At 38.3% G+C, this 24,919-nt stretch overlaps 1 long non-coding RNA gene across 1 annotated transcript; it reads right to left on the bottom strand.

Annotated features, from left to right (window-relative positions):
• Positions 1-6,233: 6,233 nt before the first annotated feature.
• Positions 6,234-9,414, bottom strand: LOC142053974 (uncharacterized). The gene is made up of 3 exons (XR_012659403.1): positions 9,042-9,414; positions 7,934-8,023; positions 6,234-7,593 (listed from the first exon to the last, which is right to left on the bottom strand). It is a non-coding gene; the product is annotated as an uncharacterized LOC142053974 (long non-coding RNA).
• Positions 9,415-24,919: the final 15,505 nt, after the last annotated feature.

Genomic DNA, 24,919 nt, shown 5'->3' with positions numbered 1-24,919 from the left:
AGCTTTGAGGTTTTAGGGAACTGAGGTGAAGTCTTTATCATTACTTAGTCATTCACCTTTTGGAACAGTCAAAGAACAAGGTACAGTTGTGAGCCAAGTAAATATAACCGTAATATTTATTGATAGTATGCTAAGAATTATTGTTTTTCCGTAAGTGATATACCATGGAATAATAAAATCATAATCCATAATTCTTTAATACATTGCAGAAGGAAAAGCTAGAAGGAAAAATTGAGTTGCACAGCAATTCCTGTAGATTAGATCATCTGCTTACTAACACAGTTATCTGAATTTATGGATAGAGTTGAGTATTTTTTCACAATTTAGTTTTTTCAGGCCTGTTCTGATGTAAAGAGGTTGTGAAAAGAACTTTCACAGCATCTGAAATCTGGAACAGGCAGCGAAAAGTCTAGGAGCATTTTGAATCACTAAGTACCAACATGTGAGGCCACTTGCTTATTGTCAGCTGCAGAATCTGTCCCTCATTCAGTGCCTATGAAAGTCGATGGGCACGTCCTCAGCTGGATGAGTCATCCTGACTTCACGGAAATCAGTGGAGCCCCAGCAGTCAATACCAGATATATATCACTTCAGTGAAAATACTCCACTTCTTACTGCAATAGGCTTGGATCAATACCAGAGTTAATAAGTGAGTACGTTATACTTGGAGCCAAAATTAGAAGGAAATTTTATAATTAAAATCATGTACTTAATCATAGGTGCATTAGAATTCATTGTCAATAATGGTAATAGACCTAATGAGCACGCATCTTATTTCACTTGACTTCACATTAATGGAGATGTAGGTTACTTGCTGTTATTTGTAAGCTGTTGCTCTTTGATCTCCAGGTCAAAAACACGGGACGGGGGGAGAAGTGCTTACCTGATTTAAATATTGAAATGTTAAGAAATGCTACTCATTCCAGCAATTTCAGGTAGATAAACTACAGTATCAAATGATGACTAAATTCAGATGCACTCCTTCAACTTGCTTAAGAAAGAATGGCCCAAGTGCAAATGAAAATCTAGCAACTGCTTTGCCAGTATAATCAGTCTGCTCCTTTGCCATGGTAGTGCTCTACTTCTCAGTCCTTTAGTAGGAATCATAAATGCAGCCTACAGCTATCTGCAACAGAAGCAGTCACTTCAATTTAATTTAAAAAAAATCTGGCTGGCAGACAGGGAGCTGGTCTCCACAATGGTGATTTTATAGCAAAACACAAGTGTCAGGTAAAATTATATCTGGCAACTAGACTTCTACCACCTTATTCATTCAGTCAGCTAAATAGAAATACTACCTACAGTCACTTCGTTAGAGGTTATTCATCTGCAATACACAGTAATTTTTCATCTGTTTCATATAGTTTACAGCATTCTGCCACACACTCTGGTACTTCTGTGCTTTTAATTTCAAAAATCCCATTAAGAAATGTTTGGTCCATGTTCTTTTTATTTCTTTGTTTAAGGGGTTCTATTAAGAATATTGTAGCTATTATTCCAAACTACAAAAATGCCATCTGACAGAACTGGAACCCTTGATCAATTCCCTCATCCCCTTAAAAACCTGTGCCTGGGGAGTCAAGCTGCTCCTTGTAAGCTCAGTCATAAACAGGTCCACAGCAGCTGCTAACAAATGAGATAGTTGCTTGCTTTGCAGAGCACCAAAGGATCCCACTGGAGACAACAGGATGTATAAAGTTGATGAAAGAAAATGCTTTAGCAGGTAATATGTACATTCTCAATCCACAGTGGGTTTCATCTCACCAAATTTAAAAATCTGAAATTGTACATGGAAATCTAAGATGGTGATCTTTAAAGTCAATAAAGAGAGCAAGGCTTCTCACTAAAGAGAAATAGGCGTGTCTGTCTAGTCATATCATCCTAAGAGATTTCTGAAAATGCCAGATAATTCCCCACTGTAGGTCTTCTCTTATGGTTGGAGTGGAGGGGTATTGTTTGCTGTCTTTAGTGAGTAGAAGTCTGCAGTAACAGTTTAAGAGTAATCTGTTATTCTGTATCTGTTATTATATATATATATAAATATATAGGTTATATATATGTATATGTACATGTATAGGTATATGTATGTGTATATATACATATATATGTATCTGTTATTATATATAAAATAAGTTTGAAAAGGAATATGAGGAGGGTTTTATAAAGTGTTAGGGGAGGAAAAGCTAAGATACAGGGAACACTGGGAGCAAGAACATCTAATTATCATGCTGGGGTAGAAATATAAGACGAAAAATCTATAAAGTAATGGATTGCATTAGTTCTGCTGCTCAGAGAACAACAAACATCAAAATGGTCTCAACATAGATTCCCCCTACACTTTTGAATATTCAGCAGAATAATAGGTCCTTTACAGACTTCACAGAATCAAATTCTTTCAGTAATACAATATAATACGCCAACCTTTCAATACTTGGCACTGACTTTCATGAAACAGAGCTGTCTGAAGCCCTGCAGCAGCGCTGAATCAATGGCAAAGAGCCTCAGTGAACAAAGCAGGCACAGTTGCCCCTACTGACACTCTCAGCTTTTTCCACCACCATTTCAGTCCTCATAGTTCTCACAACGTGCACATTGGGTCACATGCTGCTGGGTGACCTCTGCTGGGTTAACTAGCCCTCCTCACCTCTCTCCTGTCTGTATACACTCTCAAAAGAATGTGTCAGAGGAACTGACAGACCAATGACCTGATCAACAACTGAAAGAACAACCATGGTTTTCCCAACAGGAACTTTTTGAAGCAGCAATAAAGAAGAAACAGCAAAAAGATCTGGCATGGCCTAGCTCCATATATGCCAGCAAGCATAGCTCAAACTAAAAATCAAAACTAAAAGCCGTATATGTCTGGGGAACAGGAACTTGAGTACAATTTCCATTCTCCATCCCCCTGTGCTGCTCATGGGGAGGAGGTAGAGAAGTTGGGAGTGAAACTGAGCCCAGGAAGAAGGGAGGGATGGGGGGAAGGTGTTTTAAGATTCAGTTTTATTTCTCATTATCCTACTCTGATTTGATCAGCAATAAATTAAATTAATTTCCCCAAGTCGAGTCCGTTTTGCCTGTGACGGTAATTGGTGAGTGATCTCCCTGTCCTTATCTTGACCCATGAGTCCTTCATATTTTCTTCCTCTGTCCAGTTGAGCAGGGGGAGTGATAGAGCAGCTTAATAGGCACTTGGTGTCCAGCCAAGGTCAGCTCACCACACCTACCATTTACCCCAAAGTGCTATTTGTGACATACCTTATGGGAGTCCTCTCAGGACAAAAATTATAATCTGCCTACAGATACAGCAGGTATTCTGGACAGTTCTTATCCAGTGCTAACTGAAGCATCCACAGAAACATGCTACAATGGTCAACTTCTGGATTAAGGTGTGGGCAGAATAGTACAAAATAACTGCTCTATAAACCACAAATGCCGATCCACTTGCCAGAGGAATACTTGAACAGCAATCATTTGAAATACTTGAACTACTAACTGCTCAGAACAGGCTGCAATATAACAGCAGGAAAATGTTATTCTTTTCACTTGATCCCCTACCAGCATTAGTAAATTCCTCATTCTCCTGCTTTTTATTTTAAAATCCTGTGCAGAAGTTGATTACAGGGTTTTGCCATCTCATCTAAGATCTTTGGCATTTCTTAAGAGCTACTGTGTCACACTGTCAAGGGGCCTCTCCAAACAGTCCTCCAGAAATAGTCTTCCCTAAGGAACTGACATAATATAAATGTCCCCAGAAAGATGTATATATCAGGAAAGTAAGTCTGGGCCTTGCTGAATGTATGATTGCACTAGACACTACCAAAGACTGGCACAGTCATGATCCTGGGCAATATCTAGGAAGAAAAGCAGTAAGAGACAACCTGAATAAAACAACTGTACATGTCCTCAACATTAGGATAAGAAAGAAGCTTTTGACTCTAGGGTTCACCTAGTACATCACGGTCACTTTAAACCATCCTGTAGCAAGCAAATGATCCTGCAGCAGCCATCCACAGTCCAGTCTTCTCCCAGGCATTAGCAGATGATGCGACCATTTGTGTATGTAAAGGCAAGGAAGGACAAGAGGCAGTGCTGGACCTTAACACGTGCATACACATACAGCATTCTTACCTACTCTTATATTTTTCTGTTTAAGCCATAAAGTGTGCAACAGGAGAATGAGTTAGAGTAATATGTATACTAGGGAGGCTTGTGTTGTTGAGATGCGAAGGGCTGTGGGATAGCTCTCCTGCCATTGTGTGTGCCTAGTGTTTTTCAATATGAACACAGCATGAATACCGTGACTCAAGATCAGTTTAAGCATGGGCTTGTGGGTCCACTTGATCTGACAACTGGAGAACACTCTTCAGGATAATTACCAAAAACAATTATAACAGAAAGAAGTCTCAGAGTATCATGGGAGCATTCCTGTTCCCGTCAGTAGCACATCACTTTTTTATAGTTTTTACTTGAACTGTTATGTCCCTTGTTTAATTCACTGCTGCCTCCCAGTCTTGCCAGACATCTCTATCATGAACTTGTCAGATTACCTTTATTTCTGTTTGCCTTCTCTCCCATATTTCCTTCTTTTCTCCTCTCTCTCCTTCATGGTCAGTCTCCTTTTTCCTTTTTTTCTCCATACAAAATATTTTCATCTTATTTCCCCCTTTTACCATTCTCTTAGCCAAATGCCTTAAGGAACTAATATGACAGCAGTAGGACATCACTCAGTTTATGGCTTTGTTATGTTTTATATCTTTCTCCAGCTTTGTATTTGTTTCATTGCTTAGATGGTACAGCCTTGACACAGGGACTTCCCTCATATTATATTTGCATAGAGCATACCTTAGTGGAACCCTGTTCTCCATTCGCTCTACATGGTAAAACTTTATGAACAATAAATAACATTATTGGGAAGATTAGGTCTAAAGAAATTACAGAAAACCCTATCAGCCAATGAAAAACATAGAATCAGTTCTCTATTCTACCATAGACTTCTGTGTCTCTGTGACCAAGCTACAAAGGCTGGGAAAGTACCCACTTTTCAAACTGTGGCTGGCCACACACTGAGAAAGCTCTCTTTCCTAAGACTGACAGCAATGACATTGCAGAAAACCAAAGGAGAGCAGTGTCCCACAGTATGGAATTCATTTGAATAATTTTAGGAGGGTCAAGTGAGAGACTTTGAAAATGAGGAAAAAAACATTTAAATTTACCTGCTATTTAATAAGTCACTAGTGGAAGAAATGGAAGCACTGAGCTGTGAGGCTTTAGGAGGGCAGGTTAGGTTGGCGCGTTCAGAAAAATGGGAAGCATGTTGGTTGAATGAAAATCAGCAGAGCCCTACTGACACACAGTAAATTACCATGATCAACTCAGAGGTTACAAATACCAGTTAAAGGACAGATCTGACATGGGTTCATTAAGTCATTTGATTTCAAAAATGGTCTGCTTTGTTTCTGGCTCTTCACCAGTAGATAACAAGAAGTGGCAAAGAACCAACAGTGCTGCTAGGGTTGCAAACTCTATTAATGATTTGTAGCCAGATGTCTTCAATGGAAGGAAGTAGGAAACTGACAAGTTCTCCCATCATCATTTATGTTTCATCTAAAATTTTCATGCGGCGACTGGTTGCATGCCAGAGGGATTTTTTAACCAGTAGAAGGTACAAGGATCAAAACCCAGCCTAGATAGTTCATTATAAATATGGATAATCTACAGAATTTCATATTCACAATATCAGTGATTTTTTTTCCAACCGAAAGATATGAACACAGCCCATTCAAAATCTAGAGAGAAATTATCATATAAAGCTAGATTGTTCTGTCTGGACAGAATTTTATACCTGTTCTAAGACAAGCATTGGTTTAACTTTGTTTAAAATATAACTATATACCTACCTATCTTGCTATAAATTGTGAGTAATACATATTGCTCTAAAACCTATAGGAACCTACTGCAGTACTGCAGTACTGCAGTACTTTCTTTACATTGACTCTGTATAACATTTAAAAATAATCTAATTATGTGCAGTCATAAAGTGCTCCAATGCAAGATGATCTAGCTATAAATCAGTCTTAAGGTGATACAATACACTAGCCAGATAAATACATATTTTTAACAGTTCAAAGGCAGATCATTTTCCTCTTAGAAGTGAACTACTTTTATTTTTAATACCATTAGAAAGTATATTACTTTCTATAGTACATAACTTTTCTAAAGATAAAAAGCTGCAGACTAAAGCTAGTCAAAGTTTTATAGAAAAATCATGATTCCACAAAATCAAAGCTTTTTGTAGAAATTACTTCTTTTTCCAGCATTTCTGTGGGAAAGAATGAAATTTTTTATTTAGTTTTTTGTTTGTTTTACTTTACTGTATTATTTCATCTTGCTTTTCTGAGATATTGCAGGTAGTTGTATAAGAAACATATAAGGCATCATAAAATACCTCAACAAAGTAGTATTATAAAGTTCAAATTAAATGTTTTGGAATATTTTGTCCTACTTTGTATGAAATTCCTTGAAAGTCTTTCAGTTCCACTAGAAATACACATTTCTTTACTTCTGTTATGTAGGCTATCTAAATATTTATATATCTATCTGCTTTGTTGCTATTTGATTGCTTCCAAAATATTTCCTTCTTTACACAACAAGTTAAGAGCTATACTCAGGACAGATATGAGTCAAATGTCATCTTTTGATGTAAGTTCAAAGAAAAAGGTTTCACAACAGTGGAATCAAGCAATCAGAATGCTTCATGTTCATGTACATGGTTGCAAGTTTTGCTATGGAACAGGTTGGTCACATAATTCATTATTGTTTGACAAGACATTTTCTCACCATTGTAGCGAAACATTTTGAGCAGTACATATACAACTCTTTTTGGGTTTCGTTTGTTTGGTGTCGTGTATATGTCGTGTCCACCCCCCAGCTCTACCTTTCTATCACTGAAGCATTTAGAACATCTAGAACAGAACTTGTTCCAAAACCCAAAGTCAGTCAGAGAGGCTATACTGACTTGAGTGCTTTTCTGGAACTGTTCTCTGAGGGGTGCTATAAATACATATCTTTTGGGATCAGTGTGTGACAGATGTGAAGTAGTACCATAGGGTATTTCTACATTACTTTTTAAAATTGATTTACTTTTTAAAATTACATTATGGAGATAGTGTACTAACACTGGCAATTGTATAGCAAGGATTAAATTCATTAATATAGTCTAATTATCAACTAGCTTCATAACACTAAATAGTTGAAATAACATAGCAGCACTGTGGATAAGAGGAAATGAGTTAATCAAAAATATCCCTCTGATTTAACCCAAGAGGTATTTCAACAGAGGATGCTCTGAAAGCTTTCTGTGAGCAATGCCAGAATTTGTTTTGATGTATGTAAGCCATGGCCGGTAGAGTTGAGAGGAGTATATGGAGTCAAGAAGCAGCAATGTTGTAATCACTGATGAGTGCAAGATGCCTGAGGCGAATAAGGGCTTTGGTGCATGTTCTTCAGGGAGACGCCAAGGCAGAGGTGTTAGAATGTGCCTGAAGGTGAACCTGAAGGAGGTGGGAAGCAGAAGATGATGCTGGATATGTGGACCTGCAAAGGAATATACAACCAGTACAATCCATGAGGAAAAATGAACTAGTAAGGTACGTTTTGATGGCACTTAGCAGTGAAATGTCTTTCTACATTAATTCAAGCATAGTAAGTCTTGATTTATCAGTATCCTAATTAGGTACAATGATACATCCATTTAAATGCTCCATGTGCTTACTTATAAAAAAGAAAAAACAAAATCAAGCCTGCTAATGCCATTATAAATAGCACATGTGAGTGCATGATTAAAGCACGTGAGAGGCGGGCACCAATTAGAAATGAAAACCTGTGAGAGACACATTAGTGATGTCTGATAAGGGTTTCAGACATCTGAAGATACCTGATAAAATCTTGCTATGTGAGTATTACACAATCTCAGTGCAATAGCTCTTCTCTGTATGAGGATCATACCCAGATTCTTCCAGTATATCTGGAAAGAAAAATCAGTGAGAAAATTTAAAGTCATCAAAGTGCTTACACAGACGCATGCTTTTCTTCATCTTTATTTAGCAGCAAATCCTCATCTATTGTGATTTCATATATTTGTTCTTCAGTAGGTCTGACCTAGAAGAAGCATGACCAAAAGATACAGAGGTTTTCTTTCAAGTCCATGAGTTACGATTTTCTTGGGTCAAATTTATTGACTAGAAATGCAGCTTCCCCTTACGTGTACAAAAATAAAAGTGTTCTGCTATTATTTTTCCTAACAGTACTGTCATACAAGCCCCAAAGTGGCACTGGCATAGAGCACCTCCTTCTCTGCTATAAAAAGTAGTTATCTGAAAGGAAGTCCAAGCAATAATATTTTCACACTGTCATGGTTGTAGCTGGGATAGAGTTAATTTTCTTCACTGCAGCTGGCCTAGTGCTGTGCTTTGAACTTAGTATGAAAACAAAGTTGATAACACACTGATATTTTGGTAGCTGCTGGGTAGTGCTTGTACTAGTCAAGGACTTTTCCAGCTTCCCAGGCTCTGCCGGGAGCACAAGGAGCTGGGAGGGGAGGGGGCACAGCTAAGAGAGCGGATTCAAACTGGCCAAAGGGATATTCCATGTCATGTAACGTCATGCCCAGTATGTTACCTGGGAGGAGCTGGCCGGGGGAGGGAGGGAGCAATTGCGGCTCAGGGACGGGCAGCGTCGGCAGGCGGGTGGTGAGCGGTTGTGATCGTTTGTGTTTCTGTTTTTTCCCTTTTTCCCTTTTCCTTTTTATTATATTACCATTATTGTTATTACTATAATAATTATTATTATAATTATTATTGTATTGCAATTATTAAACTGTTCTTATCTCAACCCACAAGTTTTTTTGTTTTTTTTTTTGCTTTTGCTCTTCCAATTGTGTCCCCATCCGAGAGGGGTGGGGGGAGCGAGCAAGAGGCTGCGTGGTGTTTAGCTGTCGACTGAGGCTGAACCACAACACACACTCATACAAATTATTTTCTCACCACAACTCCTGCTCCCCTCCTTGGCCACAGGCATCTTTAGTCTCCCCTCTAAGAAAAGAAAGACAAATAAAACAAAAAATCTTCAAGGCAAAATAAAAATTACATTTGAGTTAAGGAATTTTAAATCTAATTTTGGTGGGCAAAAAACTGGGCATGAGCAGGCAATGTGTACTTGCAGCCTAGAAAGCCAACTGTATCCTGGGCTGTATCAAAGGAAGTGTGGGCAGCAGGGCAAGGGAGGTGATTCTGTCCCTCTCCTCCGTTGTGGTGAGACCCCACCTGCAGGGCTGCGTCCAGCTCTGGAGCCGTCAGCACAGGAGAGACATGGACGTGCTCCAGCAAGTCCAGAGGAGGGCCACAAAACTGATCTGAGGGCTGGAGCACCTCTCCTACGAGAACAAGAGAGACAGGAGGTTGTTCACCCTCGAGAAGACAAGGCTTTGTGGAGACTTTATTGTTTGTAAAGGGCGCTTATAAGAAAGATAGAGAAAGACTTTTTACCAGAACCTGTAGTTACAGGACAGGGGACACTGATTTTAAACTAAAAGAGGTTAGATTTAGACTAGATATAAGCAATAAATATTTTACAATGAGATTGGTGAGACACTGGAATAGGTTGCAAAGAAGTTGTGGATGCCCCATCAAGTGTTCAAGGTCAGGTCAGATGAGGTTTTGAGTAATCTGATCTAGTGAAATATGTCCCTGCCCAAGGCAGGGGTGTTAAACTAGGTGATCTTAAAAGGTTCCTTCAACCCAAACCATTCTGTGATTTCATAATGTTGAAAGTCACTTGGTCCAGCTGCAGGTTATTTATTTGCTTTTGTTTTCATTCCATATAGTAAGCCACACTTTTATTTAGACAGCAGAAAAATTGTAAAAAGCATTCCACAACTCCACAGCAAATAAACGTTTCAGCAAGAACTTAATCAAGGTGAAAAAGAATTTTTCTGTTTAGAGTTAAAGGAAAATAACAATGTCAAATAATGATTAATAAACCTCACAAAACTACAGAGGGGTTTTGGTCAGTCTACAGAAGCAAATAACAAAAAAATAAGAATTCAATTTCTATGCAACAAATAATCCTTCCTTGGTTGTTGTTTTTTAAATTAAAAAAAAAAAAAAGTTAAAAATTTGTTCTTAAAGTTCTTATCCTCAGAGATTTACTAGTGCTAAGACTGCTTTCAATATCTCTTACTTTTATTTTAAAAGTCTTACATAGGGTCTGTGAAAGCCTTTGTAGTGATCGTTTAAAAAAAGAACTTCCAGAAAAAAATGCAAGCTGTATTGGTTAATAAAAAGCCATATATAAGCTGACTATAGATATAATGACTGAATACCAGACATAATATTTTCACAGAAATATTGATTAATCCATGGAACGAACTGCTAAAAGATTGACGAATACTTGTAAACTGCATATTTCAATTAGCCATTAGATGTGCGTTTAAACATATATGCTCCAGCTCCTAGGCTCAGTATCATCGCTCTATATGGTAGGGAGGAAGAGTTTCCAAAGCACGAGCACTGGCATAATTCTGTCATTTGTCTTGCCAGACTTTACTTCTCTTCTTTCACTCAGTGATTTCTGTCTGAGAACAGTGTATTCTGTTTTGAAAGAGGTCTTCAGATGTATCAGGCATTTTCAAGGCATACTCCCTCTTAGTATTGTAAACAAAAGGACACAAGCAAAGAAACAAACAAAACAAAAAACAAACCATGTGATTTTATTGCCCGATAAATCATAAATACAAAACTAAATAATTTACCAAAATAAAGTGGCTTAGAATGGGGCATATACTGATTAAATTTGCCCATTTTTAAAAAAAAAAAAGGAAAAAGAAAACATAGTTAATATAAATCAGGCCAAATGAGACACTAAAATTTAGATCATGTTAAAGGATGGAAAGATAGAAATGAGTTTAAATAAATAATTAGAAATTACAATATCACAAATGTAAACATTGTTAAAAAGAACTTTTGCTGTCACATACGGATCATCACATCAAAGCACAAGAGAAACACCTCATATTCTAATCAGTCATTCAATGACTGTGATCCATCAGTGTGATAGTCAGATAAGGGAAAATTCAATCAAAAGAATGCAAAATCAAAGTATCAATAGGCATTTGTAAGAGAAAAGACCATATCTGAAGACCTGTGTACAGCTGTGGCCATCAACTTTCAAGAAAGATTAATTCCATTCAAAACAGCAAATATCAGGACTGCCAAGTTGATCAGAAGAGCTTGGCTGATATTGCTAAATTGTTCCAGGCTATGTGGAATTGTGAAATATTAATTGAGCAATGAGTCTGCCCGCTAGCTTAGTAGTTAGGGTGGTCAGAGGTGCACTGGTTTTGACTGGGACAGAGTTAATTTTATTCATAGTAGCTTGTACGGTAGTATGTTTTGGATTTGTGCTGAAAACAGCGTTGATAACACAGCAGTGTTTTAATTATTGCTGAACAGTGCTTACAGAGCATCAAGGCCTTTCCTGCCTCTCACACCGCCCCACCAGCGAGTGGGCTGCAGGTGCACAAGGACCTGGGAGGGGGCACAGCCAGGACAGCTGACCCCAACTGACCAAACGGATACCCCACACCGTATGACATCATGCTCAGCATATAGAGCTGGGGGAAGAAGGAAGGAAGGGAGCGATGTTTGCAGTTATGGTCTTTGTCTTCCCAAGAGAAGGAGCACTGCCTTCCTGGAGATGGCTGAGCAATGGGAAGGTGAATGAATTTCTTTTTTTACTTTGCTTGCACACTCAGATTTTGCCTTACCTGTTAAACTATCTTTATCTGAACCCACATGTTTTCTTACTTTTACCCTGCTGATTCTCTCCCCCAGCACACCAGGGGCAAGTCTCACGATCAGCTGTGTGGGGCTGAGCTGCTTACTGGCTTAAACCACAACAAGAGAGAAGGAAAGAAAATCTAGGATTTAGTTCTCACTCACAAGACTGCCTACACATTTTATTTTGGGAAAAAAAATGGACCAGATGAAAGAAAAACAAAAAAAACACATCAAAATAAACCAGGGAGCCTATGACCTGCTTCCCTTTTTAAGATTAATGTTCTGATCATCAAATAACAAAATAGGGCTCCTACCTGCCTGCTTTTCCTCTGGCACACATTGATAGGGCAAATCCTCTTCTCTACACCACTCACAGTCTCCTCCCTCTACAATATTGTATGGTCTTTTCAGTAGGACATTCCAGGTTTAACTGCCTGAGAATTAAGCAGAGAAATTAAGCAAGACCTACAGATTCCTAGAGAGATACTATAACTGCTTTGTATAAATACTATTTAGATAAAACAGGGTTTTATCTAAAAAGAGGTAAGCAGAAGCAGCAGATAGAGGACAGGCACATCTTAAACGGTCCTCTGCTTCAGCTGGCAATCTTACCATAGCTTAGGTGGGAAGCTGGCACCCAGCTTTTCAGGCTGAAATACTTCCTTTATGCATGCAGGTATCAATGGAAATTTCAATCTGAAAGGACAGTATTTAGTGAATACAAGGTAGTTTTTCTCATCACTTTCTTCAAAACAGAAGCATATCACATCAAGTTTCATTTTAAGTGACACAGTGAATACTCTGAATCTCACCATGTGTCTTGTAAGGATTTGGTATTTGTTTTCATCTTTTTGCCATGGGAAAAACTAAAATGTCTAAATTAAGGGAAACAGGAATCCAAATTCACAATAATGTAATAACATAGCTAAATGAAGACATGATTAATTTATTCATTTAGCAACTATTGGTAGGCACTGAGACTTCCCTGAAAGATATGAATGCCAGAATACTACAATAACATAGATGACTGATTTCACCTACCAACACTCAGGTTATAATTGAAGCAGGTGTCTTGGAGAACAATCTCTTCAAACTCACACATAGAACTATTTTCTTTAGTGCAAGCTGAAAGAAATTCCTGATTGTGAATATTAAAGGAAAGGATCTCTAGTGCTAAATTATGAACTGCACTGAGTATGCTCTATGGCTTAGGTAGAAAAAAAACCCAACATTAAAATTGACTTAACTGGCTATTGTGTGAACTCCCTACATGAAGGAGTTCAGTGCTTCTAGAGTTCCAGTGCAGAGCAGCTGTGTTAATTGCTCTGCTTTCCACTGTCCTCTAGATGCTAGAACTGCTCCTGTAGGCCCCTGACAGGCACAAATTACAGTAGCCTTTAGAGCACTCTTTATTATACCAGGTACTAACAAGCCAGAATTGTACTGGAAAGCAGCAGTATTCGCATTTTCATCAGCTCCATTAACATTACAATTGCGAGCTGTGGACCAAGAGGAGTTCAAGCAGTTTGCCCCAGATAAACATGTACTTCAAAGTACTGAGTTAAAACTTTAACTGAAATTTCTGTATGTAAGGGCAGCAAATAAATTCAGAAAATTAAGTACTTTATATAAGATATGTACTCTCTACAGTATGCATAAACTTAACAGAAGGAAAATAATGCATATGCATAAATTCTATGGGTTTTTTTAGTCTAGCAGATTTTGACAGATAAATCTAATGTGAACTTTCTAATAAACAACACCTGACAGTAGCAACTTCAGCATGTAGAGAAGTTGAGCACCAGGGAAACTCAGCTTTCTCAGGAAGAGTGCTTTTACCATCTAATTGCTGATCTACAGCTGCATTAATACAAACATGGTGAGTTAATAACCATAATTATGTCACCTGTATTTGGTCTGACTTCATTAAACTTGGGTTTTATTTTTACTGCTGCCAGTTGCCTGAATTAGGTTGATTTTGTAGCTAGTGGTTAAAACCAGAATCAAGAAATGCGGATGAAAAATTCATTGATTTTACACTGATTTTCTTCAATGAAGAATTCCTTTGATTCTTCATGTTCTGGATGCCTCTTTTTGGCATCTGTACGCTAAAAGAATTACATTTCTAAAGCATAAAAATTATAAATCCTATAAATTTTTCTCCTACAAGGCATGCTAGCAGCTATTACGATATCAACATTCATAGGCATTGCAACATATACACTTGCAATACTGTATATCATAGGAACACTTTTTGCTCTTACTGTGCAGCAAACAGCACTATCAACGTCAGTGTCCATCACTAGGGCTCACAGGTACTGCAAGGTAGTGCAGATATGCAGAGAGCAGAATTGTTGGATCACACTGAACAGGAAGTGGCTTGCTTATTAACATAAGAAAACTCAGGAAAGGAAAGTAACTCAGGCTGAGTTAGCTTTTCAACAATTCATGTAACATTTTTTTTTATCTTAGTTTATTCACAATAATGTCCATACATCTATTCTTATATATTTGGTCATATTAATAGCTTGAAATTATTTGGTAAATGTCAGCCTGGGAGTTACTCTTGCACAGTGGTGTCCAGTGATAACATCTGTTCATTATTCTTCATTTTAGCTGACCAGTTATGTTTGGGTAGTTTGTTACAAAAGACAGAAATTTTATTCAAAATCCAACTCCCTTAATGTGAGAGGTTAGTCCTGCTTTTCTAAAGGAGAACACTTTTAATTCTGGTGCTCCAAATTAGATGATGTGCAATGAAAAGATATTTGGAGGGCATGATCAAGGAAACAAAGATAGGTAGTACTTGCTCATAATAGCTGTATAAAGTCAGTTTTAGACTGGAAGTAATAAATAAAGGAAATGTGGAATACAATATTATTAATCATTACCTTTTCTGTTACAAACATCATATTTTCCCACTGAAAATAAGTGTATTTATAATAAAAAATGGAGAGGATGACTAAAGTGTTAGATATTTTTTATTCCCTTAACACAAAGGCACTGAGCAGAACTACGGCAGCGTGAATAGACAACGTTTATTCCTTATCAAGAGAACAGACTTTCAAACTCCTCCTTTTCTAGTCAATTGCATGGCCTTAGTCTGAGTGATCAGTGATAATGTTAGCACATAAAAAATAGAGCAATAATATCACAGACAGGAACCAGGTTTCAAATCCTTGTAAGTATATCAGTTTCATATGACAGTGCTAGCATCAGGACCTAGAGCTTCAGTTCTTACACTGAGTAAACTTTTAGCAAATACCTACAAAGAATATAGTTATTTCTCATGTTCTGTATTGCACCATCACTCATTGTTTCAGGCTCCTAATTGCAGTGAGAGGCCCTTGTGATGTCATACTATGGAGAGCTGTGCCGTCACCCCCAGCCTAACCTCCACAAGAACTCGGAATCATTGTATCCTCCTACGTTTTACTCAGTGGCTTCCTGCATACACAGGAAACTTCAAGTGATGCCACTACTGGTCTCTGTGCATATAGAAAGAGATTATTTTCACCCAAAGTACACCTGAAAAGCATAATTTCTACGTGCTGCAGCATGGATATTTACACAGGCCAACAGTATTAAATTGATATTTTGCAACATATCATACACTTCATTAGCTTTATTTTACAATTTTAAGAATTAATCAGAACATTATATCCTTATTACATAAAACACAGTAGCAAATATTCATTTACCCTCTTTCTGAAAAATATTTTACAATATTTTTCTACATAGTATTCTTATTATCCAAAACAACATTAAAATCAATGTTGCAAGAATCTTATTAGTTCAATGGCACTTTGCTACTTAATAGAAACGTGAAATGTAAATACTTTACCTAATACTGTTCATTAAACAGGGGAAAGAAAATATTTTAACAAAGCCCAATAGGAATCATCTATTCTCTTATATTAAACCATGCCAGGGAATGTTTCCAGACACTAGAGTTTGATCTTCTGTACTCTTAGGCTGTTGGAATGATCCCTGACACCCTTTGACCCAACTTAACTAGCAATCTTGCAAAGCAAGACCTTCGGCAGGGTTTGGGAGTCAGCATGAACCAGGAACTGTTCTCAGTGGGCATGTTGAAGGAATTAGTATTAGGGAATTTAATACCACGTACACAGCTGCCTCACAACATTTGGCCTCAGTGCTGGAGAACAGTTCCAGATAGGCTAAGGCTACAACTGCAGTAGTAATTAAACACAGCTGGGATTATTTCTAACCATATTGGACATAATATTAAAACACTTTTCTCATTGAAATGCTATGTGGTGTTTGTGTATGGACCTTATGGGCCAACTCTCACCTTTTACTAGGCCTATCTACTACAGCTCTATTTCTTCAGACTTTAAATGAGAATTGGGAAGCCGGCAGGCAAGGCGCAGGCTACTTTTTTGTAGCTTGCAGGAGGCTCAGCAGATTGGCTCTCTCCCTGAGCTCCGGCGAATAACACTTTAAGGTATTAAAAGGGTAGGAGAGAGGGATGAGGATATAATTGCCCCTCTTCCAAAGACACATAAGTCAAAGACTCTGTAAAATCATATCCTTCCTTTTTATCGTTGTCTATAACATGGAACGCTGTTGAAGAAAGTCAAGATGAGTTAACAAAAAAATTCTTATACATTTTTAAATTAAAGTGGCTAATAAATATTACATATTAATTTTCTTTTTAAACCCAAGATTATTTTTAAAAAGTGTGGGGTTTTTTTTCATTTATCAGAAACTTTCAGCTTGCTTATGTAACTATTTTGAGAGAGAGAAAAAAAATCCCTAAGATTCAATTGTTTCAGTCCCTTAGAAAATAATTGGCACTCTTCTACCAACTCAAGACTCAAGCCCTATAACTAAAACAGCATTAGTACAACTAGAAAATAAGTATCCATGTCGACAGAGACTCTAATACGTTAATAATTTTACCATATCACGACAGAAGTGTCCTACTTAAAAGACTGGGGGGAAACTAAGGCTTGTTTCCTTTCTCCATTCATCAGTTCTGAACATCCACCAACCCTTAGGGAAAAATCAGATAGATCCTTGCTTTAGCTGTATCCTTTTGTTTCCACTACATATTTTTAATGGTTAAGCTATTTTTTCAAGTGACTACTTGTACAAATAAGAACCTGATTCAGATCTCTATGAAGTTCGCTGTACAGAACACCTCTGAAGCTGAAGTTTGAAATGACGCAAAGAGTCTGAAATCACTCTCAGCAGACTCAAAATTGGACAGGGTTGAGAGCTATGGGAGGGAAATACCTAATGGAAAGATCCTACGTGGTAACAAAACATTTTCTCTGAATCAACTTAAGTGATTTCATTGTCTGGTTTTACAATTTATTCTTTATGTGTTATTTACTGACATTTTCTGTACAGCACATACATAATATTTTGCAGTAATTGTTTACACCTCAATTAAAAGAATCTAGGGTTAAGCCGGCTTGCATTTCAGGGTGAAATGACTATAGAAGATTAGCTTCCCCTCTCTAGCATCTCGGTGTCACAGGGAGGATGACATTTCCATGAAACTTTTATTAGAATTACGTTCTTAGGGTGCTGTTTTCCGATTTCAGTGAGATATGAAATGCTCATATCAATTTATCACTTGGCCCACAAAGATGCATAGTGCCTAAACTCTTCCAACACTTATCTGAGTGGGACATCTACATGATTTTGTGGGGATGGGCTTCAGTTTTCTGAGGAGTAGGATGCAAAGGTTTATGATTCCATGCAGAATCTTAGGATCACAAATAACTACAATCCACAGGAGCCCAGACTGATGCACTGTCTTATCTTGAACAGCAGCTAGAACAAGGTAGTTCAGGAGGATAAAGGGATAATGGCAAGTACAGTTCTTGGGTGCCCAAACTGCACAGTATTTGGCGTGGCACACAGTAATTATGGAGTCTGCGCAGTACCCCAAATAAAATGTGGCAAGGTTCAGATGTGTGAGCCAGGGGCATTATAGGTGGACTGAAATCCAGTGCTTTACCACTATAAATTCTGGCTGGTGTGAGAGAAGAGGCAGGTGATACATCAGTTGGGATCAGAGAGAGACATTCTATGCTTTACATGCTCCAGCTAGATTGCACCCCTTCTCTGGCCTGGTCACACACGTTTTGATCCAGGACACTGTGGAGCATAAGCTCCTCTTTATATGCACAGGAAACAATCCTAACTGATGGTCTGCCATCAGCACCAAACAGTCTTCTGCCTTGGAACGCAGCAGCCAGCTGTCCCTTGAAGTGCAACTCATTCTACTGATTTCATTGAGTTTTGGATCAGTATCAGTCAACAGAAGTGTTGAGTGAGTCAAGTCTCTGTGCTGCATGTGTGTCTGAAGTGCATGTTACCATCTGCATTGCAATAAACATGAATGATGACTGGAAGGGAGACCACACTGTTGGGCAGATTAAATGTTTTTGTTCAGAGCTTTGTAGTGAAGTTTCTTGATAGTCTACACATTGACTCCTACAAAACAATGACCTTGGCTCTATACTTTTACAAACACTATACTCTCTTGCAAAAAAAAAAGAAAATAAAATAAGGAACAAGTAGTACAAAAATGTAAAATAGGTTTTGCTCTTACTATTTTGCTTTTATTAATGAGTAGCAAGATGGCTTTGTAATGAAGAATACTTGCAAATTGAAAAGTCCCATAAAGCCTTCTTGTACTTCATTTATCTACAGGTTACTGCTTCACTAATCAAATAATTTCATTTAAAAATATCCATTTTCTCTGTTACACACTGTATTTGATGGTAGGTCATTGACCTACCTCTGTGTTATTGAATTTCAGCATAATGCTTCATTTACCTTAGACAACCCACACACATACTCAGAATGCTATCTTATACCCACTTTGTAGCACTACCCTTTGTTCACCAAGCTTTTATCCAGAAAGGAAACTGATACTACAAACTTTAATTTATCATTTTTCTGAGCAGATAACAATAGTTGAAGGTAATGATCTGGGGAGATGGAACTTCCTAGGAAGAATAAAAATGCATGAGTGGGAAACAAAGATGAGTCAATATTTTCTTATTTAGAAGATTGCTTTCTCACATATTTCACAGAATTCCCCCAAACCCACAGTTAAACATGTAATAAACGTAAGACCACTATATATTCACTTAACTGGAATTTTTGTAGAGATAACATTTCAGCTGTCTTAAAGCTTAAACTTTTTGTGCTTATCAGCCCTCTCTGTAATAGAAGTGAGGCATAGAATTCTAGTCCTGGTGAAGCAATTGAAAGTCAGAAGGGCCAAATTTCACATCCCCAGATTTGCACTGACAATGATGCCACAAAAATGGGATTAGAAACAAGAAAGATTATATAGAGTGGGCTTGACTAACCATGAAAGAAAAAAAGAAAATACACTATAAAATGTTCATACATACCAATTTGTACATATATCCTGGAATTATGTTGGTATATGTACCTTACATCCAAATTTTTGTTAAAAATGTCAATAAAATGTTAGTGTAAGAGATAATGAGTAACTCACAGTAGTGGAAAGACGTACACTATTCACAGCTATAAAAAGTGGATTTAAGTTGTTAAATGACAATATTAAAAATCCCTTATCTGGTTCTAAATATATATCTCGAAGTATTCTATGCTTTGGCAATGATCTAGAGTGGAGTAGATGGCTGACCATCCAGAAATAATTAGTACCTTTTCTCACTTTGAATACAATTAATCTGGTTTTCTGACTCCTCCTCTCCCAACTCATTAGATACATGAAGTGATAAAACGTCTTAACACCACCGTAAATGCTCTACAAAATCAAATAGGTTTTATTTCTCCATCTTATTTATGTGAACCATCCATCTTTAATTTACATTTTTTGTTGATGGTCCAGCAGTCCTCATACAACTTTATTTCCTTTCCTTACTGTCGTGGTTTAGCCGGCAGCTCAGCCCCACACAGCCGCTCGCTCACTCCCCCACCGGTAGATGGGGGAGAGAATCAGAAGGGTAACGCTCGTGGGTTGGGATAAGAACAGTTTAATAATTAAAAGAAACAACAACAGAAATGCGATGTAAAGGAGAACAACGAGAGGCGCAAAGCCCCGGGGGAGGGGGGAAGGGAGGGGGGAAGAACCGCCGAAACAAACCGCACATGCCGCAGCCCCCAAGCCACGAACTGCCCCCCCTCAATGTACTGGTCACGGTGTCACACGGTATGGCATGAACCTGCCATTGGCCAGTCGGGGTCAGCCGTCCCCACCATGGCCCTGCCCCTCCCAGCCCCCCCCCCGCCACGCGGCAGAGCGCAGGAAGCTGGAAAGGTAGCTGACACCCCCCCCCGGGAAGAGAATTAACCCCTTCTCAGCCAAAACCAGCACACTTACTCATCAAGCATTACTTGCCATGTAAGGCATCCTTTGCCTCAATTTACAGACTTTTTTTGGGAGGGGATAAAAATGCTAGTCAAATCTCTTGATTTGCAAATCATAAGACCACATCTTTCTACTTGCACATTTTCTATAAACTTCTGTACTGGGTGTCCATGACAATATTTTGGTAATGGGGGTGGCTGCAGGGGTGGCCCCTGTGAGAAGAAACCGGGGGCTGCCCCATGCCAGAAACAGCCAGTTCCAGCTCGCTCTGCAATGGACCCATGAGAGGACACAGCTGAGCCTACCAGCAAAGCTGTTAGTGCCTCTGGGAAAACATATTTTAGAAATGGAGGAGAAAATTATGGTGGGAGGAGAAGAGAACAATAAAAGCGAGGAGAAAAAGAGGGACAACCAAGATCAGAGAAGAAAGAGGTGCTCCATGGTGGAGCAGGCATCCCCTGAAGGGAGCGCAGCCTGTGTATAAGCTGACACTGCAGTAAATACTTCCCAGCAAGGACTGTGGCCCATGGAGGACCAATGCCAGAGCATATTAAAAGAGTAAGAAGGAAGGAGCATCAGAAACAAACCACTGACCCCAAACTTCTGTGCCACTGTGGCCTCTCTGAAGGGACTGAGTGTAACCTGAGATGATAACAAGGGGGGAGGAGAGATGACTGGAGTAGTGAACTGGATGGATATTGGAAAGTGGAGAGGAGAGGAGTCTTAAGAGAGGTTGAGGCCAGGAAAAGGGAAGGAAAGGTGTTTTTCTTTGTTTTAAATGTTTGTCTTTTTAGTTTGTTTCCCAATATCTAAATCTGTAATTAAGTATTTATGTTAATTGGCAACAGATTAAGTTAAATTCCGTAAGTCAAGTCTGTTTTACTCACAACAGTATAGTACCTGGTAAGTGATTCCCACGTCTTTTATCTTGACTTCTGAGATTTTTCACCCTCATTCTTCTTATTACAGAATCACAGAATCACAGAATGGCAGGGGTTGGAAGGGGCCTCTGGAGATCATCTTGTCCAACCCCCCTGCTTGAGCAGGCACACCCAGAGCAGGGGGCACAGGAACACGTCCCAGCAGGGTTTGAATGTCCCCAGGGAAGGAGACTCCACAACCTCCCTGGGCAGCCTGTTCCACTGCTCTGGCACCCGCACAGGAAAGGAGGTTTTTTCTCATATTGAGGTGGAACTTCCTGTGTTCCAACTTGCGCCCATTCCCCCTTGTCCAGTCATTGGGCACCACTGGAAAGAGTCCAGTCCCATCCTCTTGACACGGGCCCTTTAGATATTTATAAGTATTGATAAGATCCCCCCTCAGTCTTCTCTTGTCCAGGATGAACAAACCACATCTCTCAGCCTTTCCTCATAACAGAGGTGCTCCAAGTCCTCTATTCTCTCCCCTATCCTGTTGGAGCAGCTGGGTGATTGCTTGGCTGCCAGCTGGGGTTAACCCAGTGCAACTTCTAGTAAGCAAGCATTTTACCTCTTCCTCGCTTCCTCCTATTGATGTGCATGAACATATCAGACTCTGAGCTCTTCATCAGTTCTTTTTCTCTTTCAATACCTAAAGAGGGCATGAGATCTTAAGACAACTGCCTTGAGTTATTTTAGTAATAGCTCAAGCCCTACCTGCCATTGCTCTTAATGTAAGTTCATTGTCTTAAAGAAGGGTATAGAGATAAAATATATTAGAGGTAATATAATCTTTCTCTTCATCAGCAAGGAGCTCTTCCAATGTTGATCTACTGGACTCAGAGGATCTATTTATGCCTTGAAAAGTAACTGTCAGAAAAGGCTTGATGCACCAGGCATTGATCCCATTAAAGTGAGTAGGAGTTTGTCATTAAATAACTATTCTTCAGGTTTTATATTTGGAGAAAAAGTGTAACGGGGGGTGAAAGAGCAAGAGTGAGCAAGAGAAATTCTGAATATAGTTTTGTTTGCATACAAAACTAAATGTACATAGTACATACATACTAAATAAGAAACTATGAAAACTGATTTCAGAAGTATTCGTTATTTTTCCAAACAGTCATTTTTGCTGTTTTAATAAAAAAGAGATAAAAGTGTCATCTTGCCTATAGTTCTCTGTTTTTTCCTCTCACATTCTGCAGGCAAATGTTAATGTTATAAAATTAACTCAGAATAAATCCACAAAATGCTAGAAATTACTTTCTAATATTGGGACATAAGAAAAAAAAGCTATGATTAATTAGCAGCTTTATATTTTAACATGAATTATATCTTAAACAAAATCATCTATGATATCCAAGGGAAATAATATTTGCATTTCCACTGGTATTTGCCTTTTTGCTATTAGTATTTACTTTGTACACTGGTCTATAATTGATTAAAATACATATTTATTTTTCTGGGATCTGAAAACCTCAGGAACATGATTATCCACTACAGCTGGGTAGCCTGCAAGCCCCTGTGAACAGAATGAACTTTTTAAAAGGATATAAATCTTTTATTTGTTTTAGGTTTGGAATAAATTTTCAATTTGCATTAGAATGTGCCATTATTGAGGTCATGATTTTAAACTGATATAAATCTAGACAGTTTAATGAGATTGGTGTATGTATTAGATCTGGTTCACTGGTGTAACGAGAATGCTATACACACTTTAGAAATTTGCTTTTCCAGTATTTGGTGGTTTTACTTTCACAACAGTATTGTTATTAATCTCAATAGCATTTTAGATTCTTATATCCCCCTTTTGTTATATCTTCCTCATGGAAGACACTTGCTGTGTTAAAAAGAGTTAAATGAAAATGTTTTCTTCATGAGAAACTGGATCTGTTTTAGAGTATGTCTGTAGCCATAGTTGTTTACCAAAACCAGTGTCTGAGTACTTGGGCTAACTTTAATACACTGAAATAATTTTAGTAAGATGCCTAAAGAAGATTTCTTAATCATCGTCTGTTCCATGCTCCATTCCACAAGCATATTTTTCAAGCTCCGTTCTAGAGAGACATTCTTTCTGTGGTTCCAATATGATTCAAAACAATTTTCTTGGATCCAGCTGAAGTCTTTCTACTCAAATCAGGTCTGTTGTTTATTATTGTTTCTCTACAAGTATGTAACAATAAAGAGTTTATGGAATTTCAAGAATAATGCAGTGTCAAAAATATTCAGGGAACATAAGGAGAAAAACAATCTTACAGATCTATGCAGGAAAAAATATGAGTGCACAACCAAGTAACACGGTTTTCTTTTCTTTAAAAATAGCTGGAGGATCATATCAGGATTTTTAGTTCTACACAGCAGTTGCCACTTTGGGACAGACAAAGTTCCATTTTACCTCGTACCCAGCTTATAAGAGTAGCACAACAGATCCTGAGAGACCATCTTAGAGAACAGACCCAGCAGAGATTTATCTTTTGCCAAGTAAACCTTCCTAATTTTTGTCAGACAGGTTGAAGGGCTCCAAACATAAAGTGGATGAACTCCATTGTGTTGTGCATAAACAGCAGGATTTAAGTCAAAGTGTTGACCTGTGTGGGGAAGGCCATGAATTGCTGGGTGCTGGTCACAGCCACTTCCAGCTCACAGGTGGCCCACAGACAGGGACACCCCTGAGGGACTCTAGCCATGGGTGGCCCATGTTGTGACAGGGATGCTAAGATACTAAGATTCATGGATCACTGGAGGAAGGGAAGAGACAGTGGCAGAAAGAAGCCAATATGCCTATGACTCCAACCTCCTGTGCCTCCCGAGGAACTGGGATGAAGTGAGTGAAAAGAAGGGAAGTTGAGACTGAGATAAGTGTCTGGCTGAAGCTGAGCATTGGGAACGGAAAGATGTTTACTTAAATATTTGACTTTTTATGTTTTCTTTTTTCTCAATGTCTTAATCAATGATCAAAGTTTTCTGTTAATTGGCAACACAATATATTAAGTAAAAATTCCTGCTAGTTAAGACTGTTTCCACACTGCAGTCTCTGTGCAAGCACATTTCTCTTTAGCTCACCAAAAAGACTGACAAGCATATTGGAGGGTATAGCCAATTTGCACACTGTCCAGCCCCTTTCCACTTGGATGGGCAAATACCGGTTTTAGAAGTCTTATGGAAAGTCCATTCTGCACTGATAACCATTATATTAATAGTTGACAGAGGAGATTAAAGAAAACAGGAAGACTATTTGGGGAAGTATATGTCTTAAAGAGTGTATCACACTTTTGCTGATACTAAATAAACAATTTATAAATAAGAAATGTTGGGTTTGAGTTAATAGATATTAATGTGTAAGATTTTTTTTTAAATAGTCATCTATTTCTTTACAGGAGAGGTGGTTATAAAAACTTATATGTGTGTAAATGTCAATAACTCAGCAAAAGTATGAAGATCTTGTAAATATGCAGCACTACCATGCCATGAAAGGCATTTGGACAATAGACTGACTTTAAGAAATAGCTTGTTTACTAACAGCCTGTAAGCTCTGAGGGTCTGTGCTGTAAGATACATGAAAAAACATACACGTTACTTATGTTTCTAATGATATGAACCTCTCCATCAGCCTAAAAAAAAGTCCTTAATGCAAGAATCCACAGGGAGAATAGCAATGGTGGGTCTTAGTCATTCTGAAGGGTAATACTCGAACCATCCTCCTCTGAAATTATATGAAGTCATCAGAAATTTTAGTCTCATACCCTGCCTTAGGAAGGAGTAAATTTCAGGTAGCACTGGTTGAACAGCTGTATTTTTCTTGTAACATGCTATATTATTTA

The sequence above is a fragment of the Phalacrocorax aristotelis genome, chromosome 2 (genome assembly GCF_949628215.1).
Source record: "Phalacrocorax aristotelis chromosome 2, bGulAri2.1, whole genome shotgun sequence".
Lineage (NCBI taxonomy): Eukaryota > Metazoa > Chordata > Aves > Suliformes > Phalacrocoracidae > Phalacrocorax > Phalacrocorax aristotelis.
This window is presented reverse-complemented; position numbering and strand designations above follow the sequence as displayed.